At 43.5% G+C, this 6,000-nt stretch overlaps 1 protein-coding gene across 2 annotated transcripts in view; it reads right to left on the reverse strand.

Annotated features, from left to right (window-relative positions):
* The window catches only part of zbtb2b (zinc finger and BTB domain containing 2b), a 48,969-nt gene extending 43,383 nt beyond the window's left edge, over window positions 1-5,586 (reverse strand). Inside the window, exons 1-2 of one of the 2 annotated variants that reach the window (XM_078405554.1) lie at window positions 5,481-5,586; window positions 3,276-3,403 (exon numbers count right to left, since the gene is read on the reverse strand). The gene's annotated coding sequence lies outside the window, so the exon portion shown is untranslated. Of the gene's footprint in view, window positions 1-3,275; window positions 3,404-5,307; window positions 5,353-5,480 lie in introns of those variants that run through there. The other variant, XM_078405555.1, reaches the window with a different exon arrangement.
* Between the last annotated feature and the right edge of the window lie 414 nt (window positions 5,587-6,000).

Genomic DNA, 6,000 nt, shown 5'->3' on the forward strand with positions numbered 1-6,000 from the left:
GGACTACTCGAGACGGGCACGGCGGCTGTGGCCTAGCCGAGCTGGGATTACTTGCGGCCCTTGTGGGGGAGATGGGAGGGAGGAGAGAGAGGAGCGAGGGGAGGGGAGAAGTGAGGGGAGAGAGGAGCCCCTGATTGCGGGCGGGCGACTCCGCTAACGGCGTCCATCTTGTTTGTGCGAGTGAAGAGAGAGGCCGTGCGTGCCCTATGGTGACATCATATGCACAGCACTTTGAAATAATGTCTTTAGAAATTAGATTTTTGAACTTTAAAATGTCTGTTACTTAAAAAATATAAGACCGATTTAAATAAAACTTGTTATAAAGAGTCGTCGCGATCCGTGATTAAAGTGGAGCAAAAATTGTGGCGTTGATATATATATAAGATAAATATATAGATAAGATAGATATATAGATAGATAGATAATTTCATTTCACCCAAAATACTCTTCTCATATCTCTATACAGAGTAATGTATGCTCTACTTTTCAGTCCAACCTACTATCTTGGCAGTTTGTTATGTTCTTAATATGGCATCAATTCTATCCATGAACAAATCCTTTAAATAAATGAAACTGAAAAAAAATCAGTACACACCCGAAGGCATGGCAGAATCCAATAACCCAAAACTCAGGCCACCCTTTGCTTTTTGCACATCAGTTATTCGTCTATGTCGCCAATTTCCCATTAACATTATGTACCCAAAATCATAATGTCATCTAATGAAATACTTGAAAATACAATAGCCACATTCCATTTGTACAATCTTATTTATTACAAATGTGAATAAAATTAGTCACACTATTTACAAATCAATTGTGTACACTAACCATCCCTGGTTAATCTACACGATTCTATGTTCATTAATAACATCCACGGATTTCAAAATTATGGAAACCAGCCGTCAATGCCAATAAAAATCTTAAATCCAACAAAAGTGGATCTCTTTATTATCTTTCTGCTTACAGGCTACAATCACAAATTCTCAAAGTGGATGGTGTCAATTTTATGGTAGTTTTCCAACTCAATACATTGTGACTTTAGACCATTCCCCTGCAACTAGTATACTGATATATATACACATATGATGAACCAATATTTATTTTTCATTTGCAGCAAATAACAAAACGACCAGTTGGGGGCACTGACACACTGAAAATAGAATAGCATTGAAAATCAGATACATGGCAGTGTAATTGTGGGAATTTATAACATTCTCTAAGATTCCTGAACAAAGAATAGTAATCAAATTCACCTATAACTTGTAACATTTGTTTAAATTACAGTACTTGCATATTCCATTATTGTGATGTGTACAATATAAATGGTTTGTCTATCTATCTCTTGTTCATTCTCACTCCATAAGAAAAGGTAAAGAATTGCCAACTATACAGCACACAATAATATTCTAAGAAGTGAGAAAGGATTTTTAAAAAAGTTTAATTTACCACATTGCTATTCGGGATAATGGTGAAAGGATTAAATAAGATGCTTCTGTTGTCTCCCAGGACAAGGGGAATTCCACAAAAAAAGTAAATTTGCATTGCAGGATTATTACCGAAAAATGCGGCAAGAGCCAAACTTATTTCCGAGCAACCAGCACAGAGAGAACTGTCCACTGTGCTCAAGTAACTATTTAAAATTATAACAGTTTTATCTTACAGCCATCATTTCTGAAGGAACTGTGACTAAACCACTTTGTTAGTCTGAAATGCAAGATGAGATGTTTAGCATTTTAGTTATAAAAATACAAGTGTACCAATAATCACAAGTCTGATTTTGCTCATTGTGGGGCTGGAACAGTGTTGTCTCCAAATCCTGAAGGTTCACAGGGCTCCAAAATTTACACCACTGTAACTCATTGCGTGCAGCCAAAGGCAATCAAGGGTCAGGCCTTTCGGGAATCGGTCCATGGTCATCACACACCCAATGCATTTACTTGGACTGGATGCATAAGACTAATCTTATTAGCCTGGCACACCCTCTGGTCAGGCAGCAGGTCTCAGCAGCAACCAAGTGCCAAGTGGCATGGCACTAGGTACCTGTCACCAAAAGTGTCAGCATGCTTTAACAGCAAGCAAAGTTGGGGTCAGAATTTGTCTTGTCATCAAAGCTGTCAAATAACTTGGATGTCTTAGTGTTTTTTTAGATATCTCTGACCATTAAAAATCAAACTTAAAATGTAAACTTTTATCAATATTATTAAAAAAAGATAAAATGAAATAAAAACACAACCATGTACGAATAATTATAAACATTAAGCGAAAATAATATTTTAAGAATTGCTCAACACCCCACCTTGCCTTCTAATCTGCAAGCCTGGATCCGTATTGAAATGAATAGGCTCTAACCTATTGTACCACAAGTCCGCTCTGTAATGCTGAGAAATTCCATCTTGAAAAGGCCTCGTCACTGGACTCCACATGGAATTTAGCAGCAAAGTGCAGTGACAGATGCAGTGCCATCTGTCATTTAGGAGGTGGAAGGGCAGGCATTGTAGGGGTAGGAAAAGGATTGCATTGGAGGATGATGTGTCAGATGCAGATACTGGTGAGGTGAAAGGTGAGGTCCGGGGCAACTCTACCCTTGTTCCATCTGCAGGGAGTGGGAGCTAGAGTAGAATTATAGAAAACCGAGTAGATGCATGTGAGGGATACATCTATGCAGGAGGGAAACCGCAATTACTAAAGAACAAGGACATCATGGATGTCCTGGGATGGAAAACCTCTTCTTGGGAGCGGTAGAAAAGAGAAACTGAAAGTAGGGGATGGGGTCGTTGTATTTCCATTCCAGTACAATTGTGGAATTGTTTAATTATGTTTCAACTTTGTTTTGAGTTACTCTAATAATGTCCAATGCTTTAAATTAAAATTAAAATGTTTCATAATGTCATAAGTGATAGGAGCAGAATTAGGCCATTCGGACCATCGTCTACTTTGCCATTCAATCGTGGCTGATCTATTTCTCCCTAACTCCATTCTCCTGTCTTCTCCCCATAACCCTTGACACCCGTACTAATCAAGAATCTATCTGCCTTAAAAAGTATCAATTGACGTGACCTTCTGTGGCAAAGAATTCTACAGATTCACCAACCTCTGACTAAAGAAATTCCTCCTCATCTTCCTAAAGGAACATCCTTTAATTCTGAGGCTATGACCTCTAGTTCTAGACTTTGCCATTATTAATTATAATTGCAGTTTCCTATTAATTATTGCTTTTAGTCTTATCACATAACCCATCGCTTAAAATCACAATGGAGACATATAACGAATCCGACCTGGGGCCGAGACCATCTGTCAGCTCCTCAAGTTAGCTGGCGGATTTCAATTGAGGCCAGGTTGCTGATAAAATCAGGGATCCTTGAGACAGGTACAGGTGAGGTTCTTGTAGAATGTTTGCTTGGACCTGCAGCACATATTGCATGGATGAAAAAAATGAATAACATCATTTTAACAATTAGTTCTAAAGTTACCTAATTTCAAAAATGTGTAATAACAAAGTTAACCTTTTATCTTTACAATAAATATTCTTGTAATACTACATTAAAATTGTATTTATACAAGTAGTCTATCAGACAAATCTTCCAATCCATACTTAGATGTTTAAGAGAGCAAACACTACCTGTAGTGTAGTTAATTATAACGTAATTATAACTGGATAACTCATCCTCTATCTCTTGAAAATAAAAGAGTTATTGAATATAGACATAAGATGCTGGAGTAACTCAGGCAGCATCTCATCTCAAAATCCCATATATGGAATAAATCCTATTTGAGTATGTTTTTGATTTCTTAAGTACAAGGCATCAATGTTGCCTTGTGTATGTTTGCAGTAACTGAACAATTTCTCTTTCCATGAAAACAAAATACTGTAGATACTGTAAATTAGAAAATCCATGTGGAGCACATGTGAAGAGAAAACAAAAACAGAATTTTGATTCAAAATTCTGATTTAAGATCAATCTGAAACAATAATTGGAGACAGAAGACCTTACAGATGCTGAAATTTGGAGGGAAAAAACTGTTATAGGAACTGTGGTGGGTGGGCAATGGGCCAGCATTTGTGGTGGGAAATGGACAGGCAACTTTTTGGCACAGGGCACTTCTTCGAACTAAAAGAAAGATGTGTGGGTAAGTAATGGGGCAAGAGCTGGCAAAGGATAGATGGACACAAGTGAGCAGGGGTTAATCTTCAGAAGAGTGTCAACTTGAAATGTCATTTATTTCCAATTTAATTCTTATGACAAGATAAGAGAATTTTTGTTTGTGCTTTGATTTCATTCTTTTAGAAAAATGAAATCTAATGTGTTTCCCCATAAAATCCAATTAGAACTTAGCAAAGTACAGCACAGGAACAGGCCCCCTTGCCCTGCAATGTCTGCGCCAAATTTGATACCAAGATAAAGTAATCACATCTGCCTGCGCATTATCCATATTCCTCCATTCCCTGCATATGGTTTTTCCCTCTAAAACACAATTAGAACTTAGAAAAGTACAGCACAAGAAACAGGCCCTTCGCCTCAATGTCTGCACCAAACATGATACCAACGTAAACTAATCTAACCGACGCAGGTTTGGAAGTGCGAACTAAAAAAAAAAACTAGCTGAGCTGGGACTAAAGTTTCACGCGAGTAGAGCAATTACGGGAGGAGATATAAAACATATTTTAAAAGTCGGCAAAAATTGCCTGAAGAACTCGGATGCACGCGCAAGGGAGAGTCAGATCACACGTGAAAGAAAAAATAAAATAAAATTAAGGGAAGCAAGCAGGCGGCGGATAGAAACCTGCACGCCAACGTGCTGGTATTAAAATGATTAGGGAGGGAGGGAAGAAAGAGGAGGAGTGCGATCGGGGTGTAAGTCAGATGGCGCGCTGCAAGCCCGCCTGCCCGTCGCCGCCGAGGAGGGATTTGCTTTCACTCGTTGACAGACAGACGGGCGGGAAGAAAAGGTGCGCGGCGCCCCCATTTTGGCGGCGACTGGTTTGCAGGTCAGAGCGGAGGACGGGGCGGGAAAGGAGACGAGGGAGGGGTGGGGGATGGTGATGGCGACGGCGACTGGTTGGCGCCGCTGTCGCCTCCGCCGCTGGCCCGGTTGGCTGATGGCGTTGCGTGGCTCAGCCTTTCTCGTCCGTGTGACCGGAATAAGCGCGGTCAGCAGCCAGCCGGCCGCCCCTTCCGCACCCATCTTGTCCCGCGTAGGCGCGGGCGGGGAGGACGAGTGGGTGGAGGGGGTGAGGGAGAGAGGGGGGAGGGAGAGAGACAAAGGGAGGGAGGGAGAGTCGCAGCGGCGTTACCCCACCCCCTTCACCGGCAACTGCGAACTCCCTCACCGCGGCGGGCGCCACCGACCCCGTTAGGAACAACCGCCATCACGCCGGGCCCAGCAGAGCCTGGGCCTAAGCGGCCTTCCTCAGCCTCCACACTTCCCCTCACAAAACAAACACGCACGAGGCCGCCCGCCCGCCCACCCCGGTTACCGACCTCTTCCTGGTCCGTACGGTGTTTGTTTTCAGTTTGCATATATATATATTCTCTCCTTCACCTCACGGTTCCACCGACCTGGTGTGGTGGTGGGGTTGGTTTTTCCCCCTTCCCCCCCCCCCCCCCTTTCTCTTTCCGCGCGCGCGCCGACCGGGACCGTTCGCCGCCGCCGCCGCCTTCCTCGCGACCCAACTGCCAAACGGTCGCTGCACGTTCCGTTACGTTCGCCGTCACATGACCGGAGTGGGCTGAGAGCTCCCGGGGCGCTGAGGCGAGGCTCGGCACAGGGCGGGCGAGGCGGCGCCGGCTGCTGACCAGCCAACCGAGAGCGGCCCGGCCCGTCACGGACGCCTCTCACCCGCTTGCAATGCATGCAGCGAACCGAGGTACACCTCCCCCCCCACCACCACCCACCCTCCCTCCCTCCAACCGAGGCAACCGGAGCATTGCCCTCCCACCCCCGGTATAACGAATCTACCGTAAACCATCTTCCTGCACATTGTATACACACTCCCTCCCC

The sequence above is a fragment of the Rhinoraja longicauda genome, chromosome 9 (assembly GCF_053455715.1).
Source record: "Rhinoraja longicauda isolate Sanriku21f chromosome 9, sRhiLon1.1, whole genome shotgun sequence".
Classification (NCBI taxonomy): domain Eukaryota; kingdom Metazoa; phylum Chordata; class Chondrichthyes; order Rajiformes; family Arhynchobatidae; genus Rhinoraja; species Rhinoraja longicauda.